Below are 22,369 nucleotides of genomic sequence, written 5' to 3'. Positions count from 1 at the left end.
ATTTTGTATTGGGATGTTTTTATTTTGGCTGTGCACCGCCCTGAGTCCAGTAGGAGAAGGGCGGTATACAAATTTAATAAAATAAAATAAATAGTTTCCGTAAATATTTTCCTGTTCCTGATGCAAACAAAAACTGGATTAGAGATCCTTTTTCAGTTAATGTGTATGAACTAGAGGGGCTCACAGCAGCAGAGGAAGACAAACTCATAGAAATATCAACAGATGGTGCTCTGAAATGTAGTTCAAAGAATGATCCCTTCCGGACCCTCCTCTCAAGATGGCTGTATGGTAAGGGGTTTTTTTTTCTCTTACCAATGATCTGCTGATTTCACTGCTAAAGCTGGTTCTTTGCACTTTGATCAGAAGATAGACCTATTCTGGAGACTGAATTTATTATATTTAATTAAACAACAATTGACAGATGATATTAAGAAACAAACATGGATATTTGACACGGGACGATCTATTTATAATTTTTGGGATGATTTAGGATAGATAAGATGCCATTTAACAGATTAACAGAGTGGGAAGGAACCTTGCAGGTCATCTAGTCCAATCCCCTGCCCAAGCAGGAGACCCTACATCTGCCTCTACCTCAGGTCGAGCTCACAACCTCCTGATTGTGAGGCATGAGCTCCACCTCTAGGCCACAGCAGCTGGGCTGGTAAAGTTTCTATGAGTGGATTACAATAACAGTTTGTTAACAGCTTGTTAATAGAGAGTTTTGAAACTTTAATTTTGTACTTTTTCACTACTATTGTTCTTCCTATTAACTATTTTGTCATTAATATAACATATAGAAGACAGATCAACAAGTTGCAGATTTAGTAGTTTTGGAGGGCCTGTTTTGCAAGGGGTGGGAACTAATGTCGTAGTAATACATTAATCAGTGCAGGTAGTCCTTGACTTACGACCACAATTGAGCCCAGAATTTATGTTGCTAAGTGAGAAATTAGTTAAGTGAGTCTTGCCCCGTTTTATGACTTTTCTTGCCACTTTTGTAAAGTGAATCATTGCAGTTGTTAGTAACATGGTTGTTAAGTGAATCTGGCTTCCCCATTGACTTTACTTGTCAGAAGGTCACCAAAGATGATCACATGACAATGGAACATTGCAACCATCATAAATATGAACTAGTTGTCAAGCATCCAAATGTAAATCATGTGACCAAGAGGATGCTGCAATGGTCATAAGTGTGAAAAATGGTCATAAGTCCCTTTTTTCAGTGCCGTTGTAACTTAGAATGGTCACTAAATGAACTGTTGTAAGTCAAAGACTACCTGTATTCAACTAGACTGTCAACCCTGAAGTTGTTGTGGCTCCATTACCTGAGCCTGTGTCATCGGCAGGAGAGGACTCTGAGAGTGAAGGAGAGGAGTTGGCAAGGCCTCCCTCTCCAGGACCCTCCTCTCTGGCAATGCCTTCGGTGTCCGCTGAAGGTCAAGAGATAGGTCCGGGGCCAAGCACGTCCATGCAGCCACAGGTGGACAGTAATGAGGGAGATGAGTCTTGGCTGGATCCTCGGCAGCGTCGCAGAGATAAGCACGCGCAACAGAAGAAGAGGCGTGCCAGAGATTAAGCTAAGTCACTGGACCACACCCCACAGGGTATAAAAGGGGATGAGGTGGCCATTCAGACTCTGTGACGGACAAAACTAACTACTATCGAGTCACATTGCATCTTTGGAAACAACATTATCTGCCTTGGATTTAATTACGGACTGGACTTGACAATTCTTGAACTGTGTGTATCTTGTTTATGAGTAAAGTACTTGGCAAGCAGCTACTGGGTTGCTGCCAATCCTCTTATCGAAAGAATTTGGTTGTCTGCCAGTTTATTTAACCCCCGGCGGTCTGTTTGTGTGCGTGTGTGAGACGGGGACAGAACAGAAGTGAACCTGGCTGAATCCATCTTGGAGGCTTCAGGGTTGCCACACAACCCTCCTCTTCGGGATCAAGCCTCTGTTCCAGCAGCTCGAGCAGCCAGTCCTCTGCCAGCCTCATCAGCGCAGTTCAGTCTGGGGCTGTGGCAAAGCCCACTGAAGCAGCACAGGGGCGGGGGGAGCCTGCCTGGCCATCTACATCACCAGCTGGGACTGCAGGCACCACCCAGATGGGTCTACTACCCTGGCCACGGTTGGGTCCAAACACAGTGAGTTCCTGCACCGCCGCCACCTCCTGTGCCGGCTCCTCCACCTCCCTGCCCAGCCCATCCACCACTGATTAGGGCTGCCTTTGACGGGGACCCAGATAAGCTGGTGTTTTTCATGAACCAGGTGTGGACTCACACTGATGACTATGGACCGGACTATCTCACTGACCAGGCCATGGTACAGGCAGTAACCACTTGCCTTGAAGGGGAAACTGCTGAATGGGTGACCCACCTCCATGACGAGGACGCACCAGAGCTGGGAAACATCGACACCTTCCTGCAAGAGCTGAGAGCCAGGTTTGAGGATGAATCCCAAACAGGAAGCTGAGGCTGAGATCCGCGAGATCAAGCAGAAGGGGTACCCTGCCAAAGAGTATGTCTGGGAATTCAGAAGAATTGCAGGGAAGTTGCGACGGTGGCCAGAACGGCTCCTCATCTACTTTTTCAAGGAGGGACTGGACCCAGAGCTGCTTCACACGTGTGTCTGCCAAGGAGTCTCTGACCGCATCCATAAGTGGTACCGAATGGCAGTGGCCATGGACCTCGAACTCAATAGGCACAAGAAATGTGGTTCTGCCAAAAAGAAACCAAAAAGCCAGACCAAAAAGGGCCAGCTGGGCCATTGGGCCAGCCTTCGCCAAGCTGAAGAGCAACCAAAGGGGACCTCAGGGCAACCCATCAAATGCTTCCACTGAGGTCAACAAGGCCACCAAGCAGCTGAAAGCCTGGCCCCCCACTCCCATGCCAAAAGGGAACTATTACTGAGTGCGGATTAGGGAAGTGTCATGTTCCGGCATTCCAGTGTCAAGAAATGCAGACAACACAGTTCAGTGTGGCACTTTTTATCTTGCAAGCGTGAAACCCGGCACGGAGTGACCAACAACGAAGAAAACAAAGTCAGTGCTACTGTGGTTTAATCCTCCACCCCTTAAATGCCTCTGTCTACCCCACCCCTGTCGGCCCCAGCCCCTGGTCCCCGACCCATACACTCCCCACCCGCCACCAATCTGCCCCCATTTCTGCAGCATCACAGCCGCTTGTTATTGTCTGGCATGCTCCCTGCACCTGCGTGTTCCACCACTCAGCTGTTCTAATCAGCTGTTTGAGCTCAGCTGGCTGTCTGAGGGGGTTCTGTAGCTCCGCGGCTCAGCTGAGAGGTAGGTAGGCTTCTGGCTGGCGAACCAGGGGCTGATAGGAAGGAGATGAGTAGAAAATGGCATTCAACTGCCCCTTAGGGAGCTTCAAATTTGAAGTAATGCTATTTGGTCTCCAAGGAGCCCACACTGTATTTATGCAACTAATCAACAAGGTGCTACATGAGCACCTGTACAAAGGGGTCCTTGTGTCAGACCTGGAAGCCATCTTTCTACCTTTGTTCCGGACGGTACCGGTGTATTTGGATGACATTATCATCTTCACCTAGAAGAACATGTTAAACTATTACGTCAGGTGCTAAAAAAAACTCCCGGCGGCCAAACTATATGCCAAGCTCTCCAAATTTGAATTCCACCAATCCCGCCTGGACTACCTAGGGTATCGGGTATCTAGTGAAGGCATGGAAATGGACCCTGGAAAAGTCAAAGCCGTTTTAGACTGGCAGGCCCCTCGCACCTGCAAACAGCTTCAAAGCTTCTTAGGGTTTGCAAACATTTACCGACAGTTCATCCCCTCATTTGCCAAGATCACCCTCCCCATCACTGAACTACTAAAAATGAGAGGGGGGCCAAACCACGCCCAGGTCAACCATTGAACTGGAGCCTAGACTGCCAGAAAGCATTTGAAACACTCAAAAGACTGTTTGCTATGGAACCAATCCTAAAACACCCAAATCCAGAGCATCCATTCATCATCCAGGTGGACGCCAGTGACGCAGCAGTGGCCACAGTCCTCCTTCAGAAAAATTCCAAAGGCAATCTGCAGCCCTGTACCTACACCACCAAAAAAACTGACCAAGATCGAGAGACGGTGGGCAATATTGGGAGAAGGAAGCATATCCAGTTCAATGTCTACTAACTTGGTGCCACTTCCTAGAGGGCAGCCAACTCCCATTTGAGGTATGGACCGATCACAAAAACCTGGAGGCACTTAGGACCCCACGGAAACTCTCCCCCAAACAAGTCTGGTGGGCACAATACTTCAATCGTTTCAATTTTACGCTGAACTATATCCCTGGAGGGAAAAACCTTATAGCAGATGCACTGTCACGAAAGCCCCAATACAACAGTAAATGTGCGGACGTGGTCCGCACAATGCTTCCCCCCTCCCAGTTGGCCTCTCAAGCCACCACCCAATGGCAAAAAGCAGGAAACGGCGGAGCACTGACCCAACACCTAAAAAATGAACTGCCAAACGACCCTTGGTACAAGGATAACCCCCTACTGCTAACCCTCAGAGACGGGCTAGCATGGAAGGGCTCTAAACTATACATCCCTGACAGCCTGTGCCTCCAAGTACTCCAAAGGAGCCATGATTCCAAGCAGGCGGGGCACTTTGGCTACTGAAAGACCCTACACCTGGCGAGAAGGCAATTTTGCTGGCCAAAGATGAAAAAAGACATTGAGGACTATGTCAAAAGCTGTGTCACATGTGCAGCCATGAAGAAGAGACCAGGGAAACGCCCCAGTCTCCTCCAACAAGTGACGGATCCATCCTGACCATGGGAGGAAATCGCTATGGATGTTCTGACCTAGGCTTCCTGAGACAGTAAAAAGCATACAATTAGTCCCAAAAACCCTCTTTTTATTTCAACAGCTGTGAATTATGTTCATTCACAGCCCGTAATGAGTCACAAATAGTTTGTAAAGAGTCCGACAGAAGTCTGCCACAGTCCTTCAGGGTAATGCTGATAAGCACCCACCTTTATCTCCCTTGACATGCTGCCAAAGACCTAATTGGCAATTAGCTTTGCAAGGCCACATGGAGCAGAGTCAAAACAGAGCTTCAGAATTTAAACCGACCAGAACAAACAAAGTTGCTTCTTGCAAAGGCTCACGTGCCTTTGTTCCTCCTTTATGTCTTATGGGAGGGGCCAATCATCTCCAAGCCCTACTCCCGAGTTGTCCCTTTTGTCTTAACTGTTCTTGCCTTCTGGCAGCTCTGCGCATGCGCGCACTGGGAACAGGCTCCCCCTGTTCCTCTGCCTTCCTGATGTCCAACTCTGGAGGCTCCAGAGGCAGCACATAACTCCCAGATAGCCCTGGCCCCCTCTCTGCCTCCAATGCAGAGCCCTCGTCAAAGCCTTCCCCAGACTCCAGGACTGGCCCATGTTCCTCCCCAACCTCCTCACTGTCCGACTCTACTGCCAGCTCCACAGGCCACCAGTGGACCACAAAAATGGACTTCATTGTAGAACTCCCTGACAGTGGGGGGAAATATGGTCATTTGGACCGTAATAGACCTGTTCTCCAAACAAGCCCATTTTATAGCTTGCTCAGGTCTTCCATCAGCCCACAGACTAGCTAAACTACTTGTTAAGCACATCTATAGGCTGCACGGCGTTCCCCGCAGAATTATCTCTGACAGGGGGGTTCAGTTCACAGCCAAGTTCTGGAGGGAATTTATAAGGTCTATTGCAGGGGTGTCAAACTCAAGGCCCGGGGGGGGGGGCAGATCCGGCCCATGGCGTGCTTAGATCTGGCCCGCAGGGCCACTCTTGAAACAGCAAAGGACCGGCCCACAGTGCCTCTGCCAGTGAAAATGAAGCTCGGGAGGGCCAACATGCGGCCCTCCCAAGCTCCATTTTCACTGGCAGAGGGTTGCAAGAGGCCTTCACAGCCAAAAACAGAGCTTGGGAATCCATTTTTGCTGGCAGAATGAAAATTTATTTAGATATGAGGGAAATGTGATAGAATGTAAAAAATTAATGAAAGAATTCTTTGTTTTAAATATGCATAAGGAAACATCCATGGAAATGGTTTGGGATGCAAGCAAAGCATATATGAGAGGTGTCTTAATAAATTTAAATAATGCATATAGACGTAGACAGGGGAAAAAATGGAGGGAATTAGAAGAGGAAATAAAGAAGAAAGAGCAGGTGCTAATAAATAACCCAGTGTCAGGTTTCGGTGTTTTCTCAAATAAATTGCATTTCCAAACAAACAGTCTTTGATGAAATCTTTCATTTATTAAGCACGACAATCTGTCCCCGACTCTGTCGTAGCCAACACTGACTTCCTGACCCCAAACCTTCCCTTTCCGTTCCCCAATTCTCTGCGTCTCATTGGCCATCTTCCAAATCACTCTCCCCATATCTACTACTTCAGCTCCCAGGAATGTCCCCCCTCCCATCCCATCTCCTAGGGGATATTATCTTCAGGGAAAATAAGTGGGTGAAAAGTCAAGCGTCCTCTTGCCAGCTGCCCCCTCTTCTCCTCCTTATGTCAGCACTGGAACGAATGTAGTTTGGAATGCTGACATCCGGCCCCTCCCCCTTCATTTTTCCAGGGAGGCCTGTTGCAAGACAAACAAGTTAAGTACCGTTACCCCGTCCGAGGGTGTGTCCTGCCCCTTCCCACCTTGTCCGGGTGATCTGCATGGAATTTGGCTATAAGGCGGTCAGCTTGGATGTTTGTGCTCTTCACCCAGGAAGCCTCTGACAATGGGTAACCCTTCCACTTAATTAAATATTGGAGGCGCCCCCTGTGCCATCTCAAATCGAGAATTTGCTGTACCTCATAGTGAGTGTCATTTCAGAAGGGTTGGAGGGAGAAGCAAGGACGTGGTCAGCAGCCCTCTACAAGAACAGGGCCCCCCAACTGCAGGACGCAGATGGGTTCTTACTACTATGAGCCCAGTTCGAGGAAGCAGAGGAGGACCCCTATGTGGAGGCTGAGTTTCCCTTCCTGAATGTTCAGGGGAAGGGGAAACCCCTAAGTGAATTGGGGAGGGCAGACTGGCTACGGGACTGGCAGCAGGCCAGGCACCAAAAAGCTTCAGGGAAGCCACTCGAGAGCCCCATAGATGAATTGAAGGAGAAATTTGACCGTGCCATCCTTCGGGAGGAGGGGCCATCATGCAGGCCAAAGGAGAAGAGGGAGCCCCCTCTTCTCCTCCTTATGTCAGCACTGGAAGGAATGTAGTTTGGAGTGCTGACACCCAGATGATAAGAAAACAAAAGAAGCAATTACCTTACTGCGAGGACAGTTTAATATGTTGATATCAGATCAGGTTGCAACTAATTTGCAATATGCTAAACATAATACCTTTTGTAATGCAAATAAGCCAGGTAGATGGTTAGCATATATGTTGAGAAAAAACAAAAGTCTCGTACTATAGAGAAAATAGACTATAAAGGTAAAGAGGTGTACCAACAGAATATGATTAAAAAGGCTTTTTTAGAGTTTTATACGAGATTGTATGCTGATGATAAAATACAAGGTATAGATATAGATAGATACCTGGAGAAGGACAGTTACAGATGAGCAAAGGGAAAGATTGAATCAACCGATATCCGAGGAGGAAATTCTACTGGCAATTAAGCAGTTAAAAGTTGGTAAGGCCCCTGGTACAGACGGATTGACAGCGGGTTATTACAAAAATTTACAATTGGAAATGGTAGAACCCCTTAGGGAATTATTCACTACAATACAATTGGGAGGAGGGGTACCACCATCTTGGAGAACAGCCTTTATTTCTCTGATTCCGAAGGAAGATCAAGACCATACCCAGCCAAAAGATTATAGGCCTATATCATTACTTAATACAGACTATAAGATTTTTGCTAAAATATTAGCAAATAGGTTAATGTCAGTTATGCAACAAATGATCCATAATGATCAATCTGGTTTTATACACGGGAGACAAATGAAAAATAATGTAAGGCAAATTGTTAATATATTGGAGTATTTGGAAAGGAACAACCAAGTCCCTGCAGTGCTTATATTTTTGGATGCAGAAAAAGCGTTTGATCGATTGAACTGGCAATTTTTATTGAAAATGGTGCAGAAGTTGCAGTTTGGAGAATGTTTTACAAAATCTATTAAGGCAATATATCAAGAACAGACAGCGCAAATAATAATTAATGGTAGTTTAACAGAAACTTTTAAAATAGAAAAAGGAACAAGACAGGGTTGTCCCCTGTCCCCATTACTGTTTATTTTAACGTTGGAATTATTGTTCAACAAAATACGTGACTCTGATAAGATACGGGGAATTAAGATTAGGCATCATGACTATAATTACGAGCCACCACAGGGCCCCCTGACACGAGTGATGTCGAGCTGGACATGCCCACCCCGGCCATGCCCACCCCAGACCCCCGAGGTCAAACAGAACCCTGATGTGGCCCTCAATGAAATCGAGTTTGACACCCCTGGTCTATTGGGTCTTCACAAGGGCTCAGTTCGGTGTTCTATCCGAGCACTAACGGGGCTGCGATACGTGCAAATGCGGTGGTTGAGCCTTGGTGGTGCAGCAGACTAAAGCACTGTTAAGTAACACCAGCTGCCTGCAATTACTGCAAGTTCAAATCTCACCAGGCTCAAGGTTGACTCAGCCTTCCATCCTTTCAAGGTAGGTAAAATGAGGACCCAGTTTGTGGGGGGCAATAAGATGACTTTGTATAAAAAAGAACACCGCTTGGGGAGGGCTGAAAGCCCTACTAAGCAGGTATATACAAAAGTATGAAGGCTATTGCTTAATGCATTGTAAGCCACCCTGAGTCTCCGGATAAGGGCGGCATATAAATCGAACCAATAAATAAATAAATATTTGAGGTGCTATGTAAACTATCAACAAACCAACTGGGCAGAATTATTTCCCTTTGCCAAAGTGGCATACAACAACGCGGTGCATAATAGCACCTGTTTGACCCCTTTCCAGATCACTAGGGGCATGGAATTTGTTCCCATGCCCAAACTCCCTAGGGAGCCATCCTCCTCCATGTCACTAACCGAATGGATGGAGTCCCTGAAGAAAGCATGGGAAAATACAAAACGGGCCCTGCAGGAATCGGCAAAAACCCATAAAGTGCAAGCCGATAAGCATCGAGCCCCCCAAAAGCCTTTCCATGTAGGGAGCAAAGTGTACCTCTCAACAAAATACTTAAGGCTCAAACTCCCCTGCAAGAAACTGGGACCAAAGTTCATAGGACCTTTCCCGATAGTGAAAGTGATTAATCCGGTTACAGTACAGCTGAAGCTTCCCCTCCTACTAGGGAAAGTGCATCTGGTTTTCCACAACAGCATGCTGAAGCCGGCAGTAGGTTCCCAGCTGAGACCAGTAGACCCACCAGCCCCCAAACCAATCATGGTGCAAGGAGAGACACATTATGAAGTGAAAAAGATCCTAGACTCGAGGTTATATAAAGGGAGGCTACAATACTTAGTACAATGGAAGGGATACCCTCTCTCCGAGGCCACATGGGTAAAAAGCTGGAATGTAAAAGCCGACAGACTAGTCAAGCAGTTTCATGAGCAGTTTCCCCAAGAAGCCAAAGGGACCTTGGGGGAAGGAAGAGGGGGCTAGTTCAGACAATGATTAACCCCATCTGATTTCTTTTGTCTTCTAGGAGCTCCTCGTCAATTAAGGGGGTCTGATTGTCAACCCTGAAGTGAACCTGGCTGAGGCCATCTTGGAGACTTCAGGGTTGCCACACAACAGAGGGAGGGGGGAAATAGTTAGATGGGGTTTTGTAGCCAAAATAATACAGCTTTCCTGTGGGAACCAAGTTTAGTTTAACCACAGTTAATGTAATAACCTACAATTGGCTGGATTTACACATTGTGCAGTTCAAAAATATGTTTTGCTTGCTTCAGACCATGATGTTTGAATTCAGCCAACTGTGGTTTATTACTGAATGCTAATATTAATATGGAAAATTACAAAGGTATGTTAAATGCTTTAAAGATTAAAAAAAAGTCCAGTACAGTATGTAAATTATATTAAAAAACCCCGCTCTAGCCACGTGTATGGTATAGCTCTGCCTACTTCATCTTTACTCCACCTGTTATGGAATGAAGGGACGAAACAACATTCCTGGTCAGACAGAGACAGAATTTTATTTGCAAAGGTTCAGTGCATTTTTGATTCTCGCAAAACTGAACAAAGGATGTTCTGATTCCATGGTTTTTATACATTTCTAAGACAAAGGATTCAGTGAGATCATACATTTTCCATATATGGTTAATCATGAGATCATACATCCGATTTTCCTTATATGGTTACATACACTAGATAATAAGTTCATCTAATTATTTAAAGCATTAATCTTAGTTTACAAAATTATCTTAGCCGCACAACTTTTCTTAAGTACTCGGAGTTGCTAATGAGAGAGTTACTACTGTCCTTGGGTAAATTTATTGGATTAAGTAACTCTTTGTAACATATAGGTCTTTGTATCATTCACAGTGAGGTCACTCAGATGTTTTTCCATATGGCGGTCCTTTCCGTGACATCTAGGTCTCAGAAGATATATTACCACTTAAAGGGGTTTAACTGTTTGTTAATGTAATTTCCAACAAGCACTTTCCTCTCTTATAATAATGTGAATAGAGAGGGTCTCTCAGAGTTCATGTATCCAAGCACGTCTTCCCCTTATAATAATGTGAATAGAGAGGATCCCCCAGAGCCCATATATCTGACTCTGTATGATTCCTATTTTATTCACATTATTTCTTTTATCTACATTATTCTTTATTTGCTATAGTCTGCTACAGTCTGCTCCTCTGAAACGTCTAGGGCAGCGGTTCTCAACCTGGGGGTCGCGACCCCTTTGGGGGTCGAACGGCCATTTCACAGGGGTCGCCAAATCCCTCTCTCGCCCCCACGCCTTCACTCACCCTCACCCTCTGCCTCTGTTGGATCGCCAGTCGCCGTTCACTTACCCCACCCACTCCCAATCTATTGCTGCCTCCTGAGTCCCAGCTGATGGCTAGAGGGAAACAAACCATTTAAATTCTTGCCGCGGGGCTTCAAAGGGCCGCCCTACAGCTGATCAGTGTTAAAAGAAAACAAATGAGAAGACCGGTGCCTGCAAAAATAGAAAAAAACAGCCCCTTTCAGCTTCAGCATAGGTTAATTACCATAAGTTGATTTGATCAGCCTCCGGACTCTCAGCTGATTTGCTCTCAGCTGTTTTGCGGAGGGCTCTGTTGCTAGCTGCAAAGAGAGGAGCAGATTTTTTTCCCCTAGCTATGCTGAAAAAACGAAACTGAAAGTAAAGCAGGGTCTTTGCTGCAACGTGACAAAATGAGGCAGAGAGAGATTTCTTTCTCTTTTTCTTTTTCTTTTTCCTCACCAAAAAAGGTAGGTGCAAAACTGCAAACAACGGGAAATTTAGGGCAAAAGAGGAGGTTCAAGATTTTAAAACACAAAAGAAGAAAAGCTCTATTTAACTAGGGAATTGTAATAATTGAGATACTATTAATTGTATATTGTGTTGAAAGCAGAAATGGTTAAGTTGTGGTTTGGGGGAATATATGGGGGAAATTATTTGGTTTATTATTATTGGTAAATATAATTAATTGATTTGTAAGAAATTGGATTGCATGGAAATAATTGGAATATTCATGTTCATATTGATTGATATACAAAAAAGATAAGTTATATAACTAATTGATTTATATTAAAATGTTGAATTTGTATTAAACAACTGTATTACATAATTACATAATTAACCAATGTGAGGATGGATATAAAAATAGATGACAATGGGAAGGGGTATAATATAGAATAGAAGGGAAAAATTGAATTTGATTAAGATTAGAGATCAGGATGAAGGGTAATATTGGTTTTTTTAAAAAATAGATGAGGAATAAATATGGCAAAAAGGAAATATAGAAATTGTAAATTTAATTGAAATGACTAAACACTGTTTAAATTTGTGAACCGGCCAAATACTCTGTTCAAAGAAAATACATTGTATGTTTGTATGTGTGTTTCTAATTATTGCTATTTATTCATATTTGTTCTCTTTTATTCTTTAAAGTTTAACAATTCATTCTTTATCTTAATATCTTTATATTTGTTTGGGGTTGGTTTTCTTCCCTTTCATCTTTTTTATTGTACAGCAATCTTTCTCCTCAAACCTACCACCTCTCTCTTTTCTTTCCTTCTTACTTTCTCTTCCCCCCCTCTTCTTCTCCTTCCTCCTTCCTCTTCCTTTCTCCTTCTCCTCCTCTCTTCCTCCCTCTCTTCCCCTCACTCCTACTCTAATTTCCCTTCCCTTCCTTCATCCCTCTCTATTGCTGTATCCTTTTATGCATATGGACTACTCAGAGGGCTGAAAAAGTTATTTTTGACTGGTCCTCGCACTTTTGACCAGTCCTCGAATTTATGACTGTCCTCACATTTTACGTTTTTTGCCCTATCTTATCACCATGGTGAAGAGAAGCAGTTGTGAAATGAGTGACATGGTTGTTAAGAATGCTGCACGGGCATAAATGTGAGGATGGTCATAAGTGTGAGGACCAGTCAAAAGTGCGAGGATCTGTCAGAAATGACTTTTTTCAGCCCTCTGAGTAGTCCCTATACACATAGCCATGGCCACCCGGTCACATGACCAGCTAGCCACGCCCACCCAGTCACATGACCTCCAAGACACGCCCACAAAATAAACCACACCCACAGAACCAATAGTAAAAAATTTTAGAACCCACCCCTGGTTGGGGGTCACCACAACATGAGGAACTGTATTAATGGGTTAGTTAGGAAGGTTGAGAACCACTGGTCTAGGGTAAGTAGTTCCCTCTTACAAAGTTTGTTGACGTCTGCCCTATAGTAAGAACAGGGTTTTTTAAGTACAGTAGCGACTGTTGTGTTTCGCTTATTTCTTGTTGGCTCGTGCGGCTTTATCAACTGCATGACAGGCAGAACTCGGCATGCAGATGGGTAATCAGTGGAACGGCTTGCTTTCAGAAGTTGCAGGTGCTCCATCGCTGGAGGCTTTTAAGAAGAGATTGGATGACCATTTGTTTGAAATGGTATAGGGTTTCCTGCTTTAGCAGGGGGTTGGATTGGAAGACCGCCAAGGTCCCTTCCAACTCTGTTAATCACTGTCGTAAACACTGTTTGAGTCGTCTTGGTTGCACAAGGTACAGAAATGTTTCCAGGAGGGGGAAGAATTTGGCTACGCTAATAGTGAACGCTAGATTTATACGTACATACGGTTTATTTACTTGGAAGAAAAGTCTGTTCGAAAAAGTTCTAAGATTGCAGTAAGAACGCACCCTTATTTGGAAATAAGCCTAAATTGAAGAAATCGGGACATAGGTTTCCGACAAGGCATGCATGTTGGGCAGAATGGTCGGGTAAGCTGTTCTCTCGTGAGCATGACGCGAATTTCCACTTTACGTACGGCTCTGCAACGCAGAGAAAAAGTACACGTAGACTAGGCGTTTCGCGACGCTTTGGTGGGGATCGAACCTGCCTTCTCCTTTTCTTCGCAGGAGGAAAATCGCTGAGCGCGCTATGGCCGTTCTGGCACAGAACGTCCTCGGCCTGCAGCGTGCAGGCGTTAGTCTAGGCGGCAGTGGGGGCGGTGAGGAAAGGGGGAGGAGTCAGGCCGGCCTCCTTGCCTTCGGCTCTTGAGTCCATTTCCCCAGCTCTAGTGACGCAAACGCACCAGGCGAGCGCCGCTACTGCCCGAGCCCGAATCTTTCAAACCCCTTTGCCGTCTTCTCCACCGATCCTCTCACCTGGGGCTAAACCGAAGGAGGGTGCGGCAAAACTCCTGCTTCCAAGAAGGGGACGGGGGGGGGGGGGAGAAGAGAAAACGACGAAGAGCTGCTGCTGCCTCGCCAAAGGTAAGTTGCAGCAGGTGGAAGAGTGAATTACGGATCTCTGCGATTCTTTGGAGAGGCTTCCTTCGTGTGCTATTATGAACCCCAATATGTCTTCCCTTCTCGGCCTCCCACCCTCTTCCAGCTGTCTCCACCCTGCGCTCCCCGTCCCCTCGCAGCTGTTCCTGCCACTGCCAACGTTGCAAATCTATACGGGAATAGGCAGGGGTGGTGGGAAAAGGCTGCCCCCCCTTCTTTTCCATATAGGGATTTTTTGCTTCTGGAATCTTGTGGAGTGTAATCTCGTCTCGTCTCGACCCCCTCCCCCTCCCTCCACGAGAGGGAGAAGGCTTTAAGGAGAGGCAAAAATAAGAAATAGGGAGACGGCTCAGTAGTTTATTTAAATCCCCCCTTTATTACAACTCAAGGCGGCGAACATATATAATACTCCTCCCTCCTGTTTTCCTCACAACAACCATGTGAGGTGAATTGGACTGAGAGTGAGTGACTGGGTGAAAGTCACCCAACTGGCTTTCATGCCTAAAATGAGACTAGAACTCAGGATCTCCCGGTTTCTAGCCTGGTCCTTTAACCGCTAGACGTGTGTGTGTGTTTCACATTCTCTTCAGCAATGGAGAGACAGAAGGCTTTAAGGAGAAACAAAACTAAGGAGAAATAGGGAGACAGCTTAGACACTTCCCTTTCCAAAGAAAATACTTGTTTGTTTATTGCACTCCTGGAGATTGGTACTGATTTAGGATTTCTGATAATTTTGGGGGCCTAAATAAAATGGTTGGATCAGAAGTGATGACCTCAAAATCAAATTTCTTTTTAGCCTAGCAAATTAAGTTACTGAAACTAATCCTCTCCCCCTCCAAAAGGTACTAGGGTTAATCCCCCATTTTTTCCCTTCTTGCATGAATTTGATTTCTTACTGTTTGCTTCTCGGGTTCTAATCTCAGGGACTTTTTTGTTTTGCATATTTCTTGTTTATAAAACTCAAAGATTGGTTGCAAATGCCATCAAACTAGTTTTGACAAACTAGTTTTGACATCAAGGGTAAGAAGAGTTTGGAAAGGGGAGGGTATTTTTCCATTTGTGTTTAAAGGGGGGAGATGTGGGTAAATATTTTCTTTAAAAATAAGGATGTTTGGCATGTGGCTGGTGGATCACTAGTCTAGGGGTGGCTATAGGGGGGGACTACATTTTAATGTTGGCAGCAAGGCTCAATTTCCTGTTGAGCTGGATTTAACTTTGCTATTCCATTTTTTAAGCAAATAGGGGAGAGGCACAGGGTGAGTGGAGTATCCCTCTTTTGGCTTGATCAGCCTGTCTTCCGTAGAAGACCAGTATATTGCATGGGTCAGAAGGAGGGCTGAGAAAATATCTATAGACTCCTCACATCCTGGATATAAACCATTTCAACTCCTCCCCTTGGATGCTGCTATAGGGCATTGCATGCCAAAACAACTAGACCCAGGGACATCACTCTGTTGAACACCTAATTCTCACAGTGCTGTCTAATGTCTATGTCTTCAGGCCCGGCCACAGCACGGAGACAGCATTGGTCGTGCTGGTGGATGATCTCTAGAGGGCTCGGGACAGAGGTTATTCCCCTGTTCTGGTCCTATTAGATCTTTCGGTGGCTTTCGATACCATCGACCATGGTATCTTGCTGCGATGTCTCGAGGGGTTAGGAGTGGGAGGCACTGTTTTGCGGTGGTTCTCCTCTTACCTCTCGGGACGTACGCAAGCGGTGTTGGCAGGGGAGCAGAGGTCGGCCATGAGGCCCCTCACTTGTGGGGTCCCCCAGGGGTCGGTCCTCTCGCCTCTTCTGTTCAACATTTATATGAAGCCGCTAGGTGAGATCATCCATGGTTTTGGGGTGAGGTATCATCAGTACGCTGATGATACCCAGCTTTTTATATCCACCCTGAACCAGCCCAGTGATGCCCTCAACGTGATGTCCCGGTGCCTGGAGGCAGTACGGGTCTGGATGGGGAGGAACAGGCTTTGGCTCAACCCTGCCAAGACCGAGTGGCTGTGGGTACCGGCATCCCGGTCCGACCTAGAGGTTCCATCTTTGTCTATAGGGGATGAGGTGTTACCCCCGGTAGACAGGGCACGCAACTTGGGTGTCCTCCTGGATTCACAGTTGATTTTAGAAGACCATATAACAGCCGTGACCAGGGGGGCGTTTGCCCAGGTCCGCCTGGTGCGCCAGTTGCGCCCTTATTTGGACCGGGATGCCCTACGCACAGTTACTTATGTGCTAGTCACCTCCCGTGTTGACTACTGCAACACTCTCTACCTAGGGCTGCCCTTGAGGACCATCCGGAGGCTTCAGCTGGTACAGAATGCAGCCGCGCGGGTCGTGATGGGTGGTTCCCGATACGCCCATGTTACACCTCTCCTGCGCGACTTGCATTGGTTACCGGTTGCCCTCCGGGTGAGATTCAAGGTGCTGGTGATGACCTATAAAGCCCTACATGGCTTAGGTCCAGGATATTTGTCGGACCATCTGCAACCAGCAACAGCTCCCCATCGCCCGGTGTGTTCTCACAGGGAGGGCTTACTCAGGGTGCCGTCGGCTAGACAGTGTCGACTGGCGACCCCTAGAGGCAGAGCTTTCTCTGTGGGTGCTCCCACCCTCTGGAATCAACTTCCTCTGGGGCTCCGGTTGGCTCCCAACCTCCGCACCTTCCGCCACGACTTAAAGACATGGTTGTTTAGCCTGGACTCGGGGGGGGGGGGGTTTAACATGTATTTTAACATGCTTTTATTCGGATATTTTATTGTTGTGAGCCGCCCTGAGTCCTACGGAGATAGGGCGGCATATAAATCAATCAAACAAATAAATAAATAAATAAATGTTATATTACCATTGTGAGTAGTATGGCTGTAGTATTATCTTTATCTTCTTTACTACCCCCTCTTATTAGTATTATGATTATGATTCTGTTGCTTTGCATGTTCAGTGAGAGCTGCACCAGAGACAAATTCCTTGTGTGTCTAATCACACTTGGCCAAACAAAGTATTCTATAAATAGGGGAGGGGTTTAGGGTGAGGGGGTAAGTATCCCCCTTTTGGCTTGATGGTGGTGGTGGTGGTGTGTGGAACCAGGGTTGAAAAGGAACCTGTGCAGCAGGGATCCTGTTCTTTAAGAAAGGGAGATTCTGAGGGGTGACACTGATGCACATTCTGCTGTCACAAAGGCATCTGTCTGTAGGGGAACATGGGTGGAGTGGTGGATTAATCCTGGGCACTTAATGCATCTCAATGCTTAAAAATCAGAAACTTTGAGATGTCTGTAAATGCTTCTATGTAACTCTCAGTTTTATTTAACATTGAAAGAAAAAGCTGACTAGGAGAGATTGATACAAGTCTGAATTATGTCCTGGTTTACATCCATGATGGTCCCAGCCAGCATGCACATTTTTTCAAGTATCTTGCAAGGAGGGACCCTGATTCATCCTGCCCCTTTCCTCAGTCTTGTCAGTGTTTGCATTTTTCCCCAGTGAAAACTTTCCTTCTTCCCCCTCTTTGTGTGGGGGAGAATGGTCATTGCCTAACTAGTTGGCCAGGTAATATATAATCCAACATTATATGTTTGTATTGTGTAAATGTATTATGTATCTTTAAGAACATTGCTGAGTCATTCTGCATACTAATTGGATGAGCTCTGTAGCCAATGTATTTAAGGAGAGCTTAATTGTGGTTAGTGTGGACACTACACCATATTTTTACCTGCTACTATGCTGTAACTATTTTTGATCTCTCTAAATGGTCATTGTTTGATCATGGTTTATTTATTACTGTTTCCTGATATTTATTGAACTGTTTTTATATTGTTCCTGAATGTTCCTTATATTTTTCTACAAACTGGTAAGGAGATTTTATATCCCTGGATTGATCTTGTATTGCACTTTATATGGCTAAGACTTGGATTGTTAAAGGACTATGAATTCGCTTTACCCTTAAAGTAAAATACTATAAAACCAGTTTGTCTGCATGTTATTCACAATTACTCTAAAAACCGTTTCTGTGCGTAAAAACTTCTGATGGTACTCGGCTTTATAAACCATGACTCTGGTGGTGACACAACAACATCCTTAACAGCCCTTATCTTAAAAGCCGATTGCTAAACACGCGGCGGCAAGCTGCAGCTATAAAAGCCAGCCGCCGCCTCAGACAGTCCAAAACAAGTTTAAAATAGAGAAAAAAATATAAATCTCATGATCCTGAAGATCAGAAGTGACCAGGAATGCTTTGAAACATCTCGTTCAGGTTAAGACCGAGCCGAAAACGGGGGCAGGAAGGTGGAGGCAGGAGGCGTGGCTAAAAGAAACAGACAGCTCGGTCTTCAACAGGAAACAGACGATTCAACCCATTCTTGGCCACTCCTGGGACCTTGCAGGAGAACACCTCATGGTTGCCCTACCTCTCTGCCTTGTTGACAACAGTTGCTCTTGTAACACATGAAAGAATTTCTGGGTTTAATTCCCTGGCTTCACCTCCAACTCTCTGTTGCCTGCACTAACCCTTCTACTTGCTTACTGACATTGCAAGCTGTTTTAGGGTGGGCAAGGCTGAGGTCATTCCACAGATCATGACCTTTGCCCTTCTAAGGGCTGCCATCATTCACTTAATGCTTGTTACTTCTTTCAAACTCCTAACTATAGTTTTTTTTTTTAATCCCTTTCTAGTATTGCTCTTTTTCCCTTAGTGGTGTTAAAAGACAACCTCAATATCACCTCACTTCCATCCCCCCACATTTCTATACACAGGGTAAAAGAGGGAGGTAAAGTGACAATACCGCATAAAGCAGCAGTAAAAAAAGAAACTTCCAACGGGAGATCTGGATGTGAAGCTAGCCTGGGAGCCATACTGTCAGGTCCCAGATATTTTTACAGGGACGCTGGCATTTTGATGGGAGGAAAGAGGGAGGAATGGAGTGATCTGTTTGTTTTCTGCATTACTGTGCTAATCTCTATATGAAGTTTTGTTTCTGTTTCTTGTATTACTGCATTAATCTCTATATGAAGTTTCTGTTTCCCTGCAATGATGTAGTGTGGGAGGGGTTTGGTTAGCATTGCTTTAAATAGTTGGTTTTAAGTGAGAAGCTTCAGATCTTGCCTAGATCTCTTGTTATCACAAACCTTTCAATAAAAGCTCCTTTTGGAACAACTGCAGTTTCAAGAGTCCGGCTTTCTTGGGAAGATTGGAGAGGCAAGACCTTACACATACGCTGATGAAGAGAGGTGCAAGTAAAGCAGGGTGGATTTGATTTAAATCAAGTTGATTTAAATCACAATTTAAATCATGATTTAAATCATTAGTAAAAAGGCTTGATTTAAATCAACTCAATTTAAATCATATTTTTTAAAGAGCAACTGTCATCTCTGTCCCGCAGCAGCTCTTCCTCTGACCCGCTGTTGACTCACCAACAGTCCTAATATTGCAGAATATACAGCCTCATGCTACATAACTAAGCTCCATTTCATGCTGAATAAACTAAATTATTAATGTATCTTAAATAGAAAGCTATCTTTAGATAGATTTTTACTCCAAAAGCATTTTATTAAAATAAATTTGATAAAAATAAAAAAAATCCAATTTAAATAAAATGTAAAGTAAAGCTATGACAAAACTTCTCCCCAATAAAGTAGGAAAACTAGAAGTATCCATGACCAATGAAAACCCCCATACATGTGCCTCTAACCTTGCCTCAGCTTGGAAGCTGACTTCTTTACCAGAAAACAAATTCCCCAAAATCTGCCCCAAACTGCTATATTCTGGTCAGAGATCTCTTTTAAGAAATCTGTTATTGAATGCCAGAAGTGGTTTGAAAGATGTCTGAATTGTCTTATCACCTTTTGGTGATCCACACAAGGGACAGTCTCTGGGCTGATCTTTGAAGGGAAAAGTAGGTATCTCTTTGCTTTCCCTGCAACCTCCAACCCCACATCAACTGTCACCACTAAGCAAAATGATGCCTCCCCATTTCCTAACATACTCCCCCTTGGACAGGACAATATATACTGGTTCACAATCTTAACCCATAACTCTCGCAACATGTCCTATGTTTGATTGCACCCTGCACTTTAGTAAAATTGTCAGCAATATTGTTCTCCGACATACAGTATTCCAATTTTATCATATTGCTCTGTATACTCTGCCGTACATTTAAGTATCTAATGTCAGTATATTTAGACCTCGTCTTCACAGCCAAATTAGTTGCCATTTTTATAGCGGCTTGGTTATCTTCAAAAACTACAATTGGATAATCTATAGTTAAGCCGATATCTATCATTAGCTGTTTGTAAAATATTAGGTCTGTGCACATTAATGACAAACAAGAAAATTCCGCCTCCATGGTGGATAAACTAATATGCTTCTGCCTGATCGATTTCCATCCAATTAACGAATTCCCTAACATTATCACAATACCTGATGTAGATTTTCTTGTAGAAAAATCAGTAGCGAAACTAGCATCAGCATATGCAGTCAGTATAAGATCACAGTTAGGTTCCAAATATAACGCGTAATGCATTGTTAACTTCAAGTATCTTAATATCCGCTTTGCAGCTTGCCAATGCCTCTCTGTTGGTTCTGCATTATATCTTGCTAATTGATTAACACAATAGGAAATATCTGGCCTCGACCAATTACTGATATACGATAGACTTCCTATCAAAGATTGATAAATCTCTTTGCTGAATACAGGACTTTGTATATCTCCATGTTTGAAATCCTGATCCATAGGAGTTTTTGCTGGCTTACATGACTCCATATTATAGCGCTTTAACATTTGGCTAATCTTGCTAGATTGAGACAGTTTATATCCTCTAGCAGTTCTTATAACATCAAGACCTAAATAGTTAGTTATAGTTATAGTTTATTAAACTTCTATACCGCCCTTCTCCCGAAGGACTCAGGGCGGTGTACAGCCATATTAAAACAAACATATACTCACAAAATTTAAAAAACAATTTAAAATAATATATAAATTTGGCCCTTATGTTAAAAACTACAAACAGCCAATTTAAAATTCATTTTCTAAGCCAGCCCGGCCTGTTGAAACAAAAGAGTCTTAAGGGCACGGCGAAAGGTACGTAGGTCGGGGATCATGCAAACCTCCAGGGGAAGTTCATTCCAGAGGGCAGGTGCCCCCACAGAGAAGGCTCTCCCCCTGGGTGTCGCCAGTCGACATTGTTTGGCCAACGGCACCCTGAGGAGTCCCTCTCTGTGGGAGTGTATTGGCCGGTGGGAGGCTATCGGTGGCAGAAGGCAATCTCGTATATACCCCGGTCCTAAGCCATGGAGCGCTTTAAAGGTGGTGACCAGCACCTTGAATTGCACCCGGAAGACCACCGGGAGCCAGTGCAGCTCGCGCAGGAGAGGTGTTACATGGGTGCGCCATGTCGCCCCCATAATCACCCACGCGGCCGCATTCTGGACCAGTTGGAGCCTCCGAATGCTCTTCAAGGGGAGCCCCATGTAAAGAGCATTACAGTAGTCCAGAGGGGACATGATGAGGGCGTGAGTGACCGTGCGGAGTCCCGGTCCAGAAAGGGACGCAACTGGTGAATTAGGCGAACCTGATAGAAAGCTCCCCTGGCCACAGCCGTCATATGGTCTTCTAAAGACAGCCGTGCATCCAGGAGAACACCCAAGTTGCGAGCCCTCTCTGAGGGGGTCAAGATCTCGCCCCCAATAGTCAGCGATGGAGCTAGCTGGCTATATCGGGACGCCAGAAACCACAGCCACTCAGTCTTGGAAGGGTTGAGTCTGAGCTTGTTTCTCCCCATCCACATCCACATGGCCTTCAGGCACCGGGACATCACGTCAAGGGCATCATTGGGGTGGTCCAGGGTGGAGATGTACAGCTGGGTATCGTCAGCATACTGATGGCACTTCACCCCAAAACCACGGATGATCTCACCCAGCGGCTTCACATAAATGTTGAACAGAAGGGGTGAGAGGACCGACCCTTGCGGCACCCCACAAACAAGGCGCCTTGAGGTCGACCTCTGTCCACCTGCCAACACAAACTGTGTACGGTCAGAGAGGAAGGAGGAGAACCACCGCAACACGGTGCCCCCCACTCCCAACCCCTCCAATCGGCGCAGCATGATACCATGGTTGATGGTATCAAAAGCCGCTGAGAGGTCTAATAAGACCAGGACAGAGGAACAGCCCTTGTCCTGAGCCCTCCAGAGATTATCAACCAATGCGACCAATGCCGTTTCTGTGCTGTACCTGAAGCCCGACTGGTACGGATCTAGATAGACAGCTTCATTCAGGTACTGGGGAAGTTGTCGTGCCACCACACTCTCAACAACCTTTGCCACAAAGCGAAGGTTGGAGACTGGATGATAGTTCGCTAGTACAGCCGGGTCCAAGGAAAGCTTGTTGAGGAGGGGCCTCACCACTGCCTCTTTCAGGGAGGGAGGGTAGAAACCCTCACTCAAAGAAGCATTAATAATCCCTTGGAGCC

This window comes from Pituophis catenifer, unplaced genomic scaffold (genome assembly GCF_029215685.1).
Source record: "Pituophis catenifer annectens isolate HBS135680 unplaced genomic scaffold, rPitCat1.0.hap2 SCAF_5, whole genome shotgun sequence".
NCBI lineage: Eukaryota > Metazoa > Chordata > Lepidosauria > Squamata > Colubridae > Pituophis > Pituophis catenifer.
This window is presented reverse-complemented; position numbering follows the sequence as displayed.